The sequence below is a fragment of the Ciconia boyciana genome, chromosome 6, assembly GCF_034638445.1.
Source record: "Ciconia boyciana chromosome 6, ASM3463844v1, whole genome shotgun sequence".
Taxonomy (NCBI): domain Eukaryota; kingdom Metazoa; phylum Chordata; class Aves; order Ciconiiformes; family Ciconiidae; genus Ciconia; species Ciconia boyciana.
This window is the reverse complement of record NC_132939.1, coordinates 31,536,493-31,555,187: the sequence shown is the minus strand read 5'-3', so window position 1 is coordinate 31,555,187 and position 18,695 is coordinate 31,536,493.

Sequence of the window (18,695 nt, the reverse complement as noted above, 5' to 3'; positions counted from 1 at the left end):
TAACCACCTTTAAACACAGATTTCAAATGTGGCCTAAGAGTGCTGCAACATTACTTCCTCTTGCCCATGAGTAGAAAACAGAATGTTAATACCTCGCTAATCAATCTTACCTCTAATAAGCACAGAGCACACACTGTAATTATGATTCTAAGACAGGTTTAACATTTGGATTGAGCATAATGAATAGCACTCTACCTGAGAAAATTAACAACTCTGAGAAAAACACAGACTGACACATTCATCCAAAGAGAGTGTTAACTTTGAATTTTGCTGTTGGTTTGAACAGCTTCACCTTTTCTTCTTTACTGCTGAGACCACCTCAAAGAAAGGAATGAATATTTCACTGTGACTATCTGCTGACTCCACTATGGAGAATTTTTTTTTAATAGAGTAGGCAGAAGTGAGCTGTCCAGACACAGCTTGAGAGTAACAACTTGTTTTCTTTCAGTATTCAAGCTTCCTTGTTTATAAAGTATTTTTTGGTCTTTTTAAGGCCAAGGGAACAAACACTATCATAAGTAGGCTACTTCTGTAGCACATAGAGGAGTTATACAGCTTACAACAAAACCAGTCTATTTTTTTTAACTACACTGAAAATTAGATTTAGCCAGAAAACGTCTCACCTGCTAGCTTTTTTGAGTTTTTAAATATTATTTGTGAAATATTTTTGTTTTCAGTATTTTTTTATTATTTTAATAACATCTTCAATGGTTTCACCCCCTCTTCCATATAAATACAAAAGAATTTCAGTGTTGCGGCTTTAAATTTTTTTCTTTCCTTCTGTTTTGTTCCATTATTTTCAAAACAATCTGTAACTTAAAATATCTTCCACTTTGTAAAATTTCAGAGTAAGAAAAATAAAACCTGATGGGGTGGTTGAGGTGGAAAGGAAAACATCCACATAAACAGCAGTTTGGAATTAGTGAGGGAATACGAAGGCACTAGCTCATTTTATTGCATTGATTGGCCAAACACCAGAGGAAAATGCAGCTAAGGGGGAAATAAGACTCCTTTTGTTTAGCTATGCTTCAAATCCTGCTAAATAGAAACAGCTTTAAAAGTGTCATGGAATTGTTTTTCCATTTCCTGTCCAACTTTACTTTGGTAGAGGAGGGAAACAACAGAAAGGTACGGACTGACCTGCCTAAAACACCAGCTTAACTTTAAAAGTCGACGACTGCAAATTTCAGTGGACACATGCGGTACTAGTATAACACAAAATTGATCCTGGGAATCTATTAGAGTAAGTTATTGCAGTCAATGTCACAGCGGAGCCAGCCCTGATTTACTTGCCCCCAAATCTCCCCAACAACTTGCACCTGTGGAGCTAATCCGATACAAATTTCCCCAATCCAAACAGGCTCTCAGGCCGGAATTCTCCCCTTCAGAATAATTTCACTGATACTTTTTAACAGAGATAGCCACATTGGTAAAATCCCTTACATAGAAGCAGCGTTGCCAAGGGTGGTGTGTTATTTGTTGGGGGGTTTTGTTTGTTTTCTTGTTTGTTTTTTTTAAACAAGGGTGGAGCAGCTTTGCTGCCAGGACATCTCTTTCTAATGCAGAGGCTACCTCTCCAGCAGGAAGCTCTGCCATACAACTCTTGTCCCAAGCATTCTTCTCGCACATCTAAGCCCTTGTGTCAAGTCTTCTACAAAAGCTCAGGCTTTTGCTTGAGTTGACAGGCCTTTGCTGACACTGTTACCTTGTGCTGCCTCAACAGAAAGCAGCTAAGAAGAACTTGTCAAAGTTTATTATGAAATTCCAAGCAAAGAAAAAGGCTGATGGGATACTGCTTGATGCAAGGCCCATATTTTTGCTACCACTGATGCTGCTTATTAGGCTATTTCTAGGACTATCCTGTAGAGTCCTTGTGCCATTCCAAGAAAGACTGCCTAGTGCAGGATTTACCAAGCATATACATAGGGCCAGATGCTCGTCTTTCATGTGTATTACTAATATGGGCCTACTGACTTTAGCAGTACTACTGCTACTATTTACTCTAATATCCACAAGAGTAGGTTTATACAGGCATCATTCCAAAACCCACAGTTAACAGCTGTTACCAGTGAGCTCAAGTAGGCTATAGAGGCTCAAGCTTTCTAACCAGTATGCCCATGAACCACACACTCTTTCCCCCACATTGCTACAAGTAGCACTGATATATACTACATATTTAACCCATCCTCAGATCTCAGGCTGGCAGGACAGAAAGGATTGCTACGCAAGAGCTGAGAGCAGAATACAAGTCTAAATACAACATCATCACATAAAGCTTACACTCTCCATCATGCCAACTGTGCCACATGCAGAAAATCCAAGCTCCCTACCTCGCTATTCCTTCCAGTGCCTGCTTGCAAGGTTTGTTTGTTTGTTTGTTTGTTTTAAAGGTCAGCAGCCAGCTAGGAGCACACCAGCCTGTACATTTGAAAAAAGAAGGCACAGGCATCTTCAACATCAGAACAATTTCCACCAAACATACCCGAGGAAACCTGGTAGCATTTAGAATGTTTTGGCACCTGTCATGCTCAGGAGCAATCAAGCACTACAGTTTTTAAACTGAGCAAAACTTTGTAAAACTAGGTGTAAGATCAGTCATCTACTAAGGACAGTGTTGTATATGTGTTGAATTCTGCACTCACTTGCAAAACCCAAAAGGTTTGCCCATCCCACACATAGCAGAATGCTCCCTCCTATCTGGTGTCTATGGCTAAAGCCCTTACAAAGTATGATTTAAAGGCATTAGAACAACTTTGATAGAATAAAAATGTCTGCAAAGAACAATATTGCAGCTCCTGCTGCAATGCTCCAGCTTGCACAAAGTAGAATAACTTACCAAATTATTTTCTTAGGGGAGATTCCCCCTGCCTGGCTCCTGCAAGCATCAGCATCTCACTACAAAATACAAGCAGTGGGACTTCAGCTTTCAGGAACCCTGTGCAGCCAATGGCCACAAAATAAAGCCTTACGATTGATCCTCACCCAGTTCACAACTCTTCAGAAATGGTATCAGCAAGCATAACTCTCTGCTTTGGCCCTGCAACAGCTTCTTACTCTTTCCTAGCCACTGGCTAATTCTTCTCCAAGTTCTCTTTATTAAAACCTTTTCTCTACCCACATAGTAATAATTTCTCCTAGCAATCACAACCATCCACTCTTGTCATTCTTCTGGACATAGGCATTGGCCAAATCCACTTAGGGGGAAGGGGAAAGATAGCACCGAATGGTCTGAAATGCACATGCATTTGCTGTGGGTGAGAGGTGCTTATTGCTTAAGATCACTCTCCTATCATACAAGCAATGGATTCCCTTACTCTATTTATATACTTGGAATAATTCACTAGCTAACACTTTTCCCAGCTAAATAAATGCCCACCTCCTGAAATGGATTCAAACTTCTGGAGCACGGAGGTTACACAACAAGGGTCAGTATGCAAAGCCTAGTGCCAGAGACATGCAGCTGCTTCCCTCACTCACACTCACTCCTTCTGATTATTGAACATGAGAATCCCACTTGTATTCCAGATACAAACGTAAGCATGTTATATTCCAAAGCTGGGCGGTATTCCAAACTGGACTGCTGGGGACATCCAAGTCTGGCCTACTTGTTAGCATAGCATCAAGAATGCTGGGACAATAGGCATTCATTTTGCAGTTACTCTGTATTTAATTCCCCCTCCCAATATATACTCTAACCCACCAGCAAAGCTTTGTTTCCAGGCCATATTCTTAAACAAATATCCTAACACCTGTGCTTAAAGGCTTATGGAAGCCCTATGCTGTTTTCAAAAATCACATCAAGAAAATCAGGCCCTAGTTCAGCAAGACACTAAAACATTTGTCTATACATAATCATTGATACCATTCATTTGCTAAAGGCGAGCTACACTATTAAATACCTTGTGGAAACAAGGCTGGGAAGAGAAGTAACACAGGTATCGGACAGGACTGGAAAATAATTTAGGAAGCAATGGCTGATGAGACTTGGATATTGTAAAGAAAGTATCTAGAATCAGAGTACGATTATATAGATAACGCAGAGTCACTAAGGGCTAAGAGGTGATAACTGTAGGACACCTTGAAAAAGCAGACTGGAGTATTTTTGAGTGCTGCAATATAGCTGTGTAAGCCTAGATTCACATAGCCTAAATTCCATATGGGTCCCTGTGCCTAGTGTTTCCTATTCGGTAACTCTGGGAGTTACTGGATTCAGGGGCCTAGCTTTAGTTTCCTTAAGGCTGAATGTTTGGGCTACAGATGTTAAAAACAAACAAACAGAAAAATCCCTGCCAGTCAGATTCTGTTCCCATTTGTAATATGCAATTCTAACCTAAAGGCTTGGTTCTGCCAAAGTTGGCTTCAACAGGAAGAAGGGTTGTCCAACATTGTCACAATCAAATCCAGTTTATACTGCCAGTAAGATTTATTCTGCATTTATAGTTTTGTGAGCTAAAGTGGAACATCATCCATGTCTACATAGAAGTTTCAAAACATATGCATGCTGCCTTTGAAATCTTCTGTGCAAATGTTCATATACTGTTTTCATAAAGTCAACCCAGCAGAGAAATTGGTACTTCACCTGAAGTCAGGGGTAAGAGATAGAAGTCCTGACCTGAAAAGAATTAGCTTTATTCACATCCGTAAGTGCCGAATTTGGCCTATACATGGTATTTCTTTCTGAAAGCATGTTCTTAATAAGATACTCTGCAAGAAATCTGCTAACAGCAACACACATGTAACTCTTCTGTGCTACTACACCGCAACTACTTTATCTGCTAACTCCCCAAAATACGCGACACAAGCGGGCGCGTCAGAATTACCACCCGACGCGCATTACGTACAGTGACCACCTACGGGCGTGAATCGCGTACGGCCACGGAAAAGGCTGCGCGTCCCGGCCCTGCCCCTTTCCCCGTCCACCCCGCGCCCAGCGCCCCGGCTCAGCGGGCGGGCGGGCGGCGGGGCCCGGCGCTGGGCCGCCCCCTGGCGGCTGGCCGGCGTGCCCGCGCTGGGCGGTGGCGTGCCCGCGCTGGGCGGTGCCGCGCCCGTCCGCGCCGCGGCAGCGCGAAGCGGCCCCGCGCGGAGAAGTTCCGCGCCGGACTTGAAGCCAAACAAACAAGTGGAAAGCCGCACCCCGCACCCCAAAGCTGCCGTGCAGCTGCAGCCCGGACAGCGTTCTTCAGCAGACACAGGCGGAGCAACTACGTTGCGTTCACGCGTTTACAGACAGCTGTATTGACGCCTTAACAGCCGCAGCCCTCCACGGGAAACGTTCCCCCACGGCTGAAGGTTACCCTCGCGACGCTGCACGGCACAGGCGTGCGGGGGTCCTAAACGGCACAGCCGGCACAGCCGGCACAGCCAGCAGCTACAGTCGCAGACACCTCCTACTCCTAGACGTTCTAGCCCAAAGGCGTCCCTTCGAGAAGGCTGTGGGGGTGTGGGGCTGCGTTTTTGTTTCGGTTTTTTTTAAACAGGCATGGGAGAGGGGAAAGGGGATAAAGCCGTTTTAAAAGCTTTGGCATTTGAACAACGTAAGCATTTCCAACCGTGAGAGCCAACAAGGTATCTTAAATTTAACAATAATATGGTTGAGTAACTGTATGCCCTCATGGCTTTGAAATTCAGACAACTCGGTGAATTTGGTGTCAGGTATGTGGCTTTACAAATTTTCTGTGGCAAACACACCCACAACTGCCTAAGCCATGAAAAATACCATCAGAAACCTGTTGGAACGTGGCAACTACATTCCCAAGGATTCCATCTGTATTTTTGCAGTATTTGTTCCTCATCCAGAAGGTACTGTTGCACCGGGCAGCAGGGAGGGAAGACCAGTGCTCCTCTGCACTGTTTTCTCTGCTGATGTACGAGGGCAGCAGGGCAGCGGAGAGCGGGAGAAAGGACTCAGCCCTGCAACCAAAAACTGTGTTATAATGCAATCCACATAAAGGAGCTGAATTAAAACTCTGAAGAAAACCTTTGTCCTGGCATCTCCTAAATTTTTTGAGGGCTTGACTTTGCTTAATGAGGACTTAATGCTACTTTTATTTTTTAATAGATCATATATATGGTATTATATCTATATATAGCTGTAATGGACTATTGTGTACCATTCTGCTTTTCCCCAGAACACCAAATACATGTACTAGCACTAGGTTACACCTCAAGACTTCTATTTGGACCATTCTTTGTATGTACACACATAGTCCCTCTCCGGCATTTAGGCATGCACATGCAAGCATGAACAGAGATCCACAGAGTCTCATTTAACCTTTGAAGTCAGGCTGGAAGCCTTGGGACAATCTCAAAACTACATCTGAAAACAACTTTAAAAAAATAATCAGTGCTATATACACAGCATTATTAGTTTTTCTTTTCACTTTGCTTTACTAGTATAGGGGTATTCCTTGAAAGCCGATTTTTGAAGTTTTATCTGCTTTTGCTCTGTTCACTTGAAATCATAGTTCTGTTTGTAACACTTTAATTATTCATACAGCAGCCAACTCTGATTTTATAGGGATGATGATGCTTCTGCTTCAGGTGAAGAACAAAACAGAAGGATCAGAGGAACACCTACACAGAAAGTAGCGTTTTCATGCCAAAATTTTTCGTCAGGAAAAATCAGGTAAGAGAAGGATTAAAACCATACAAGACACGTTGCCTCTATAAAGTTTAGTATTTTTTCACCATACAGTGATCTTTAAAGAAAGATTAACAACCTGCAGTCGGGGTCACTCAGGATTTACTATGTATGTCTCTCAGATAACATGGGACTTGTTAGTCACAGCCTATGGAGGCAAAGCAGTATACGAGACATTTATTTAGTTGAAGTTCTATATCACAAGGAAGCCAGTTACAGTATTTAAACTTATTTATTTCATAAATATGCATCACTCAGTTTATAAGATTCCCAAAAAAAAGCCAAAATCAACAATATCAGCCAGTAGAAGCCCTTGACAAATGCAAACTTACGATTTCAAGATCAGATAGTTCTTATTTTAAGTGTCTTATGGCATTATGGCACTGCTTCCAGCCATCAAAGTAGTTTCAAGCTTATTATGGACAGATCTTTCCTTAAAGCAGGAAAAAAACCCCCATCAACAGTTAATGCTTTTTTTTCCTCCAGACTATAAAAAACTCTTCCTCCAAGAACAAAGGGTAAACAAAACATTCAGCCCAACCGTCTCCAGGGGAAAAAAAAAAAAAAAAAAAAAAATCACAGAATCGTATAGGTTGGAAAAGACCTTTAAGATCATCAAGTCCAACCTTAAACCTAACACTACCAAGACTACCACTAAACCATGTCCCTAAGCACCTCATCCAAATGTCTTTTAAATACTTCCAGGGATGGCGACTCAACCACTTCCCTGGGCAGCCTGTTCCAATGCTTGATAACCCTTTCAGTGAAGTAAAATTTCCTAATATCCAGTCTAAACCTCCCCTGGCACAACTTGAGGCCATTTCCTCTTGTCCTATCACTTGTTACCTGGGAGAAGAGACCGACCCCCACCCTACTACAACCTCCTTTCAGGTAGTTGTACAGAGCAATAAGGTCTCTCCTGAGCCTCCTTTTCTCCAGGCTAAACAACCCCAGTTCCCTCAGCCGCTCCTCCTAAGACTTGTGCTCCAGACCCTTCACCAGCTTCGTTGCCCTTCTCTGGACATGCTCCAGCACCTCAGTGTCTCTCTTGTAGTGAGGGGCCCAAAACAGAACACAGTATTCGAGGTGCGGCCTCACTAGTGCTGAGTACAGGGGCACGATCACTTCCCTAGTCCTGCTGGCCATGCTATTTTGATACAAGCCAGGATGCCATTGGCTTTCTTGGCCACCTGGGCACACTGCTGGCTCATATTCAGGCGGCTGTCAACCAACACTCCCAGGTCCTTCTCTGCTGGGCAGCTTTCCAGCCACTCTTCCCCAAGCCTGTAGCGTTGCATGGGGTTGCTGTGGCCCAAGTGCAGGACCTTGCACTGAGCCTTGTTGAACCTCATACAACTGACCTCGGCCCATCGATCCAGCCTGTCCAGATCCCTCTGTAGAGCCTTCCTGCCCTCAAGCAGATCAACACTCCCACCCAACTTGGTGTCATCTGCAAACTTACTGAGGGTTTAAAGATATTAAACAGGCTGGCCCCAACACTGAGGCCTGGGGAACACCGCTTGTGACCGGCCGCCAACTGGAGTAAACTCCATTCACCACCACTCTTTGGGCCCAGCCATTCAGCCAGTTCTTTACCCAGCAAAGAGTACACCCATCCAAGCCATGAGCAGCCAGTTTCTCCAGGAGAATGCTGTGGGAAACCGTGTCAAAGGCTTTACTGAAGTCTAGATAGACAACATCCACAGCCTTTCCCTCATCCACTAGGCAGGTCACCTTGTCATAGAAGGAGATCAGGTTGGTCAAGCAGGAAATTCTTTAGCAGTCTAAACATCTCAAGTCCTTCCACTTAGCCCAACTTCTACTGAAGTGGACATAGTTTGAAGGATGGCCCTGTGAAAAGGATACCGTGGTGAAATAGTTTGTCACTGGCCTTGGCATTAACACACCTGGCACTATTCTCAAGCATTTTGGAAGCTGGGCAGGACACTTCTGCTGTCACACTAATACAGAGCAAATTCCTGCTTTTCCACTCAACCCTCCCAACCCCTCACACCACAGGCAGCCACAGATGGGTGGCAGGGTAGGATGACATCCTCTACCTGTCATCCAGCCTGACAAAAAGCCAGTGGCAGTAAGCAACCCAGACCACTGTCCATGAAAAGGGATGTGCATGCAAAGAGTCTCCTACAGAAAAGCAGGTGGTGTGGCACGTTGAAACAAAATGCAGTGGAAAAGCCAAATAAATGAAGTCTTGTAATTTGTCCATTAATGTCAGGAATATTAAAGGACATAGTCAAGTTACTACACCCAAAAATAAAAAGACAGTGCCTGATTCATCCCTCAGATTAACTTAGGTAGTCACATCACAAGTCTGACCCAGAATACTTATAAATTACCAAAAATTGTAACATGCATATTATTTTGATGCTTTAAGTCAATGGGTTGGTTTTGGCTCAGCAAAATAACTGAAGAGGTGCACTTTGTGTCTCTCAGGAGATCTGAATGTTCTTAGATAAGAAACCTTTAAATGCCATTCCAGGATTTAGCACCTAATCCACATTCCATAAAAATAATTCTAGAGAACTAAATAGGCTTTGCATCAGATCTATCAGGGTGTGTCTTCCTACTCCATGGCCAGTCTTGTCTACTTGCTAGCTACACCATGACGCACAGCAAATCTGGAGCTGTCTACAGCTTGTTTGGTTGGCCAGCTGAGCAAGCTGGGCCAAGTTACCACAACTATACTAGCCAAGTATCATGCTTACTGTAGCTTTACAGGTGAGCAAAGCTGCACATAACTCGGCACAAGAAAGGAGCTGCTGGGCCATCAAACAGGATTGTCTCAGGCACTGTTCCAGGCAGGTATAGCAGTGTCAGTTATGGAGCCAGAGGTTGATGCTGACTTAGCTACCCTTCCACTGGTGCCATCACCCCAAAGCTTTCATGCAAACACAACATAAATGCTGGTCACATCTCTGAACTTAGAAAATGGAAAAGGAAACAGTTGGTTTCACAAGCCAGCATCACCTGTTAATGTTTTAAGAAATACTACGGAGGTTACTTTAAATTGGAACATTTATGAGTTCACTCCTAATAGGTGGGATACATCTAACACATTAAGACTAGTACAGTTTAGATAAAACAATACCTTTATGGCATTGCTTATATCCTTAGGTTATATCTACTATGACACAACTAATAGAACATATTCCCAGCACACATTCAGCAAGCAATCAGAAAGCTATGCATTTCTTCTACAACACACCTTGTGTGCTGCAGCTCACCACAGGCCAGCAGCACAACAGACCCCCAGATTCTGCAACATTAGCTAAGCCCGAATAAATTATTTTTAACTACAAGCACCAAGCTCTTATCCTCTTTAGGGACAGCCACATTCTTTGTGTATGTGCTGCATATTAAAAGTTTTAATAACATCTTTTCCAGTTCTTCTAGCACTGCTTGCCACTACCAGCAACAGTCAGAAAGGAATCAGGGCTGCTTAGTAACCTCTTCCCCGTGAAACTTTTTCTTTCCATCAAACCATTTTGCACTAATTCAGAAAGCCTGTAACCATTTAATACCAGTCCCATTACATTTATAGTGCATTCCAAGTTTAGTGCATTCCAAGTTATTTCATCAGCACTAGAATTGGGAACCTGGAAGTAATGGATTTTTTCCAAGCTCTCCCCAGTCCGCCTACTGAAAGGGCATTGTAAGGTGGTAGAGGGTCTCGGTGACAATTTCCAATTGACTTTGCAGAGAAGCTTGGGAACTGAACTTTATTCTTCTCACATACCTGAACTCAGTAGGAGTCATCTTTCCCTTTTTTTGTTTTGGAGGTTTTCAGAAGATTGGGGGGGGGGGGGGGGGGGCAGGAGAAACTGACTCATAACACATTAAATGGCAGGTACAAGGTGTGACAAAGTGACATATGTTTAAAAATCCTAACTTTGCATGTACAGCTTCAGTCTCTGAACTACTTAACTGATAAGAACAAGATCTTGGGGTATAACCAGGAATTATTTGAGAACAGCTCACTGTTGAGCCACAAGTCAAAGACAGCACACTGGGGGCACTGTGCCACAACATAAAAATCTATAGTGTGCCTAATTCCTCAATACTCTGTACAGTTTGTTAGAGCTAGAAAAGGCACAAAGAAGGACGACAACGATGGTCAAAGGTATAGAACAATTTCTGTACAGTCAACTTGTACAAACAAAAGTTAAAAAAAAATTATGTTGACTCCTCAGGCTGGAAGAGATGGCTGAGGTGGGTTATATTAGAAGTCTATAATGTCATGACTGCCAGAAGGGGCATAGCATTTGCAATCTGTGCTAAAACAAGGATTTTGTGTGTCAAAATTTCTAAAAGGCAGGTTCAAAATTAACACAGGCAGTACTTCTTCACATAGTTCAGTTATGGAATTCCTTGTCAGAAGGTGCTGTGCCTGCAAAAAAATGTGCACGCACAAAAAAAAAAAAATTGTTTCATGCAGTAAAAATACATCAGTGACTTAAGTCTTCCTGGATGAAAAATATTTAAATCTTTCTGGATGAGACCCTGGGCCACTAGATGCATAAGACAGAAGATACCAGTTTACGTTCAGAACATCACTGTCTTCCCTGTACTGGTAACAGGGAGAAACAACATACTGGCCTAGATGCAACTGTATGCTTAAGTACCATTATATTCTATATTGTAAAGGCAAGGGACATAATACATTTAAAATTTAAATTTCATTTCTGGAACCTAGGACTGTTTTTCAGAGACAAATGTCTACTTTGCAACCCACCACCTACTGATTTAATCAATCCCTGCTATTTCAAATTGAAAGATCCATAGACACATACAGGTTTGGGGGGTTGTGGGGTTTTTGTTTGTGGGTTTTTTGGTGTTTGTTTTTTTTTCCCCTCCCTGGCTAGGCATCTGTGGTTTTGATTATTTAATAAAGTTTCTAAGGCCCTCTGATTTTCCTCAGTGACATTGGCATTATCCTTCAGTACAGTCACTGTTTACATTACTCAGTCTATACCTATGGATTTCCAAGTACATACAGTATATATGCTGTCCCCAAGAAAAAAAATGGAATAAGTAGCAGGTCTACACTTGATTGTACTATTTAATTTCTCTCTGAAGTCCTGCTTTCAGTTATTTACCCAATATGAGCTTTTTTAGCCTCCTGTCATGGTATACTCCTGCACAGTAAGCATTTCCTATGTGCAGCTATCAATGAACAGATTCTTCAATACCTTGATTAGTCTGCCCCATAGCATAATCTCTTTGGATTGAATTCTATGTAGCTCAAAAAGAATTCCAAAACAAAATACAGATGATCATCAAAATATTTTTCCCTATTTCTTTCATCTCCATTTAACTTTTTTTTTTGAGAAAGAAACTTGTCAAAACAGTTCTTAAAATTTCTATCAAAAAGAATCCTCCCTCATTTCACAGGGCTGAGACTGATGACTGCATGAATGGATGCAACTGCCTGTGAGATAGGTTACTTGTATTCCCCCTAGAAAAAATTTTTAGAGGACAATCTCCTCAAGTCAGAAGTACTTCTGCTGGACACAGTATACATGCAGAGCTACACTATATAAAGACATTCATCTGCTATTTTAATTTTATCCCGAACCTGTGGGAGCAATTTTACTTCACTGACTTGCCACCGTACAATGCTCACCCTTTACGTTACTTCTCTCATATAAGTTCTCCTAGACCTTGACCTTACACGCACTTAGTGATCATCTTTATTTTCCTTTTCTTTCACACTTGGCATTCTGAAGAGAGGTGATAAAATATGTTCAGGATTCAAGGCAAGGATGCTTCACCAGCAGATGTAATTGCACTGTCTGTTAGCTTTAGGAAAGCAAGATATTAGTAGAAAATGCTACTAGTAAATAATTAGAAAATGCTACTAGTAAATAATTAGAAAATGCTACTAGTCAACTTACCAAACACTCAATTGTTACCCAGGTGGGGGTGGGACCAAACCCAACCAAACCAAAAACTATACCACACACAATTACAACTTGCTAGGTAATTAATACAGCTTAAACCCCGTAGTCTGGTAGCCTCTTAAAGCCTCTGGAGCCTCTTAACCATTTCATAGAGAGTTCTGTCATCCTTCCCGATTTCCCACAAGGTTATAGTACAGAATTTGTATTAATCCTACAGCCAGTTACTTTAGCTATTCTTCTTTCCTTGGGACTTGCAGAGCTTTCCAGCTCCCAATTAGAAAGTGCTTTGCTCAGGGAAATGATAGCTCAACCAAGCCCATAAACCATCTTTGATATCCTACCTCCTCTTTCGATTTCCATCCAATTAGGCTGAGAGCTAACGTTTTGTTGGTTGGGGGCTTTCTTCTGGAACTGCAAACTGATATATTACATCTTGTATGTGAAACAATTACTGCTTCAGTTCCATAAAGCACACAAGTAGTTTCAGTTGTCTTTGACTTTTGAAGACGTTCTTACAAAATACTGCTAAGAATAAGACTACCCTATCTGCAGTTTTAATTTAGTGATTTATCTAATATTTCTCTCCAGAGACAGTTCATTGTTTCCATGTAAGTGTTGTATGTCTTGGTCTAAAATACCTTTTTATTTCAGTTTTTTCTGGTACAGGTACACAAAAATGACAGATCATAAACTGCGCAGAAAGTTAACTTTATTAGTTTGTAGATACGGGACAGATCCTGCAGTGCTATTCCCATGGGCAGACTTCTGCGCTAGGCACATGTACGAAATCTACAGGCTGATGTCTAAATTGGTAATTACGACTGACCACAGTTCACTGTTCCTGGCTTCTATTCAGTGCCTAGAAGAGAAGCAGTCTGAAAACCAGGTCCTAGAAGGGCTCCATGAAGCAGAGCATCTGTGGAGCCACCTATGAGATGTGAAACAGGCATTCCAGCAGATGGAAGGTAATGCCACAGTGAATCATAAATATCGGTATACACATGCTATTAGAATGACCAAAGGCACAGTAGTCTAAGAATAAAACTTAAGACTGAGGCCACAATGATACATCTAGAAGTACCCAGAATATGAAACAGCATATAAATAGTAATCAAGACATGAGTAGCCAATATACAGTATCATTATGAGACTAGTTATCTGTAGATTGGTATCTTTAACTTCCCTTCAAATCCTTTCCCCTGCCACCAAACAAACCAGTCAAAGAACCCACATGTACCCTCTACAGAATGTACTGATATATATGGACACTGCTTTCCCATGGTAACCTTCCCTCCTCCCGCCCTTCTTCCTTCAGGATGTGCTCCTGAAAGACCTCAAAACTTACTCTGGATACTTTACACCTCAATAACAGGAAGCCTCCCACGCTAGTGTGCGTGGGACTGGCCTGAGCTTCCTCCTCCTCCTGCCGTGTTCTCCCTGAGAGAGGATTCAGAAGGAAGAATTCTTATCTCATAAAACTTTCATTCCCTTTTCTTAAAAAGAAAACAAAAAAACACCACACTTGAAACAAGAAATTCCACCACGCATCTTCAAAGACAACGGGCGGGGGGGGGGGGGGGGGGGGGGGAAGGAGACTAAGCAAGTCACTCTTGCATCATTCAAACAGTATTTTTACAAAGGGTACATCTACAGCACACAATGCATACAAGATAATTGAGGAAGCTCATGCTCCAAGACAGCACTGTGTTCATTTACTGTGCATTTCTGAGAACCACACTCACATAATTATAATGCTTCCTGCACACAAGTCTTACCAATTACTTTCCTTTGGATGTGAGCAGGATATAGACTTTGAGAAATGAGGTGTTAGTAGCCCTGTGACACTGTGTCTTTAGTTAAGTTGCTATAAACTTCAAAGATAAAGTGTTGCTTTCTGAAAGCAAAACACTGATTTCCAGATTGACATTTCTAGAAAAGGGGTTTTTTTTTTCCTGCATTATTATTGGTCTCTACATCTGTTCAAAGCCTTGTGTGTTTAATATAAAAAAAAAAAATCTACTGAAAACATGATTCCTATGGTCTATGTCACCAATTTTTCTTCCAGTGGGAAATCAGCTGTCAGAGCCCTGACATCTGCTATTGATGTGTAAAAGCAAAACAGTTCACGTCTCTCTGTAAAAAAGTACAACCTTACATCCAAAGCAGACAAGGGAGAATATGAAGCAGCACACAAGATTTTGACCCCAAAAGAAAATACTTCCTTGGAGACACTCACCAGTTCTTTTCACTGGCAATTTTTAAATACAAGGCTAGAAATCAAACTCATAACTGCAAGCACTTTGTGTATTAGAGACCCATAAGCTGAACAAATGAGTCTGGAGGAAAAATGAAAAAGCTGCCAGCTGCCACTACTCTAAAGACAACATTATTTATATCATGAACTTAACCTTCCAGTGCAGATCCTAAGTTTTCCCCCTATGAAGAAGCAGGACAGCATTATTCAACACAGGTTTCTTCAAAGACCACACCATCAGGATTTTCTACTCTACAATGGCTCTGCAAGGAATATAAGGTCCAGTTCCAGTTCTGTGTTCTGGCAGCATAAAGCCTCGTTACCATCCCTACCTGCTTGACAGATCATTTTACCATCTGCAGACATGATCTTTTACAAAAAAAAGATTTCACAAAAGCACTAAAATTATTAACAAAGGGACCAGTTTTTGAACTGACAGATGTCAGACCTACAGCACCACAGGTAACATGGCAGACCACAGACACCTCTGGTTAAAATCATTTGCGAATCTCATGCCTTCAAATTAGCATTCTCTCCACCCATACACAGAAATATGTGGTAATGAAGTCCTGGTTTTGTAGACTGAGATATGTTCATCTATGTGTATATACACACAAAGTTTACATATACTTACACCACCAGCAGGAGAGGTGACTATTGTTACATTATTTAATAATTCTTAGATTGGGCCCACAAGTAATAATGACAGAAGTCAAAAAAACATTTTAGTGTTAGGTAACTGTTCATAATGCACATAAATAATATTTAAGATATTTAACTAAATCATCAAAAATGTTCAAGAGGACTTCACAGGTATCAGCACTTCGCCATCTGAAAGACAGCATGCTATTTTGAAAGACAAACGTGGTATTAAAGCGCAGCCATTTCTGGAACAGAGACTTGTAAAAACTAGCTGGTGCACAGAAGCCTGCACCACATCACAGGAGTAGCAAGTCTGAACCAGAATGGCAGAGTAAACCCTTTCTACAGCAAAAACTAAAGGATTTTTAACATCCCTTCAGAATCAGAGTCAACAGGAGCTACTTTAAGATACACACAGTAACCTGCATGAAATTTAGCACCAGAGTTTGGATTTCAGCTTGTCTTTCCAGGGAGAAAGATTTCAAATATAAATCCACATATGCACAATGGAAGTGAGTTACTGTCACAGTAGAGAGCCTTATTTTCCGAATTCCCAATCTTAGACTGTTTTTTCACTCTAGAAAGTAACTCAGTAGACATATCAGAATATGACAATTAGATGACAAGTAGAACGACTCCAAGATGGGTTTTTACCAGAGACCATCTCCTGGAATGTGCCCGCCTATCTAATGAGGCCCATAACGCCAAAGCTCCATTTCTACCAATATACAAACCACGTAAATTGTTGGCACCCACTTATGCCTGCATATTCTGCAGTCAATCTTCTGATTATAATCAGAAGCCATAAAGTCCCTCCACCAGTGCCAGCAAAAGTATAGCCTAAATATCTTCATTACTGTCTTTTAGTGAAAACTTCCTAAGCACCTAAATAATTTTAAAATGGGACTCAATTCTGTTAAGTTTTCCATACAAATTCTTGAGACTTTTTGTTCCTTTTGATTCCACAGAAAAAAAAAAAAATTATTCATTAATCAGCATTCAGTAAATTATATCTGAGCCCTTCCATTAAGAACAGCAGCAATGAAGAGAAGGCAAGGTTTGACGAGAGTATTTCTCACTGCTAAGGGTACTTGAAAGGAAAAGACTGCAGACGTAGTCTCAGAGCACAATTTGAATTTATATCAACCGATAATTTTAAAAAATACATGTGCATATATATAACATACTAAGAGCTGATATATACAGAACCTACCACAATACCACAAAATTTCCAGGAGTCACTTATTAGCATACAAGTACTCCTTGCCATATTAACAGCCAGAAGTACTGGATTTTAAAAACAAAACAAAAACCCTCTTAGCTAATCCAGTGATATAAACTGTGAAAGTTCAGTTTCATTTGCCAGCTTTTCAGGGTTTTTTCATGACCTCCGACCTGCAAGGGAGACAAAGCTAATATATCAGGAGAAAGAAGCTTCACCTTCTTACTTGGAGAGAAGTCTGGTTAAAGTACATAACATCAGTGCCCCTGGACCTTTGAGCTATAAATACAAATAAATACACTTTAAGTAGTGTTGCAAAGGGATTCGTTGGTGTACTTCTGCTTTTTAAATTGATTTTTATAGGAATTCGATACTTCGTGCAAAAGAGATCCAAAAGAAATACCCCACAGAGCCAAGAGACAGCGTTTTTGTGCAAGTGCACTACTGCCCTCTCCTGGGGCGGACCAGATCTGCTCCCGTATTTACACCACCCAGCAGCCCCTGAAGGGAGCTGCACCTGCAGGGCTCCCATGCTTTGGGAGCTCGAGATTTAAAACAAAATTTAAAAAATAAGTGACACACATACAGAATAGACGCAGCAAGTTATTGATCATTATATAAACTGTGATAATTCATCACCTTGAATGCTACAGCAGTTTGTTCCTTCCTCCATGACCTGATGCAGCAGAATCCAAAAGTGATTTTCAGCATCAACAGCAGAGCTAGCCTGTGGGATAGCAGAATATTCTGAGAACTAAGATAAACAGTCAAACAGCAACTGTCACATTCAAAAATACCCAAAATCTCTGACATTATTACTGCAGGACTACTGCAGCTCATAATGCAAGGCATAAGCATACGAAGTTACGTAGGCTCTTAATGCAATTGCTTTGATTTCAGTGGCGTTAGAACAAGGATAAATTTTACTGTCAGACAAAATCCTGCTTTTGATTACCCTGCACAAGCCCAGGGTAATTCATGGGCCCAGGTAATTCATGGGCCCAGGTACACCTTCCATTTACCAAAGCTTAATGAGTTGCCTTATGTAAAGTAAGCTTCAACTGGCAGAATGCACAGTTTTAGCCCCCAACAAGCAGGAGATAAAACACGTAGCTTAAGCCTCAGCACAAAAAGAGTTTAAGCAAACTAATTTTAGTTTTCAGATGTGACTGCTAAGAATGAACACAGGTTCAGGTACTGCAGTTCAGCTGAAAGGCAACTCACTAAACTGCAATAATCCTAAGCCTATGTCCCAACCATAAATTCTAATGTTATTAACAAAGTTTGGTCTTTACAGAATGTTTTAATGCAATTTACAGTTATATTTTAAACTTAACTAACAAACTAAGTAAATATAGCCTGAACATATGTATTTATACCTGTGTAGTCCATTAAACACAGTCCTTCAAGTCAAGTAAGTAGAAAAACAGCCACAGCAAATGGAGGACACAACTTGATGGCAGAGTGCATTCTGCAGATCAGGATGGCCTTGCCCAGTCCAAGAACTGGCCTGAGAAGAGCAGCATTCAATTGCTATCAGCCCAAGCACAGCCAATTCCACAAACCCAGACTGAAACCAACTGATCACATAGCAGTTCTCAAACTGAAACTCCCCCGTCGCTTTTGACCATAAGCCTCACGGAAATTAACACTGTTGTGCAGCTGTAAAACATCATACAACTCTCAAGCATGAGTACAGCCTGCAAAACACACTCAGCATCAGGAAGGCCTCAGCTAAGTAGTGGTATATCCAGTTTTTGGGAACACACTTCAAGGAAAAAAGCCTTCCCCATGGAAAGGGTCCAAAAAGGAAGTAAGAATGATCAAAGCCAAAAGTTGTCATCTGTAATATCCGAGTGAATTGGCATTCTTTAACCACTCTTTAATCTAGACTCAAGTGGGACAGCATTACCAGTTTTCAAATATGTAATGTGGTTGTAGAGACCAAGGCAATAAATTGTTTTCTATACCCACAGAAGGCAGAAGGAATAGCAGTTTCAAATTGCAGCAATAAGC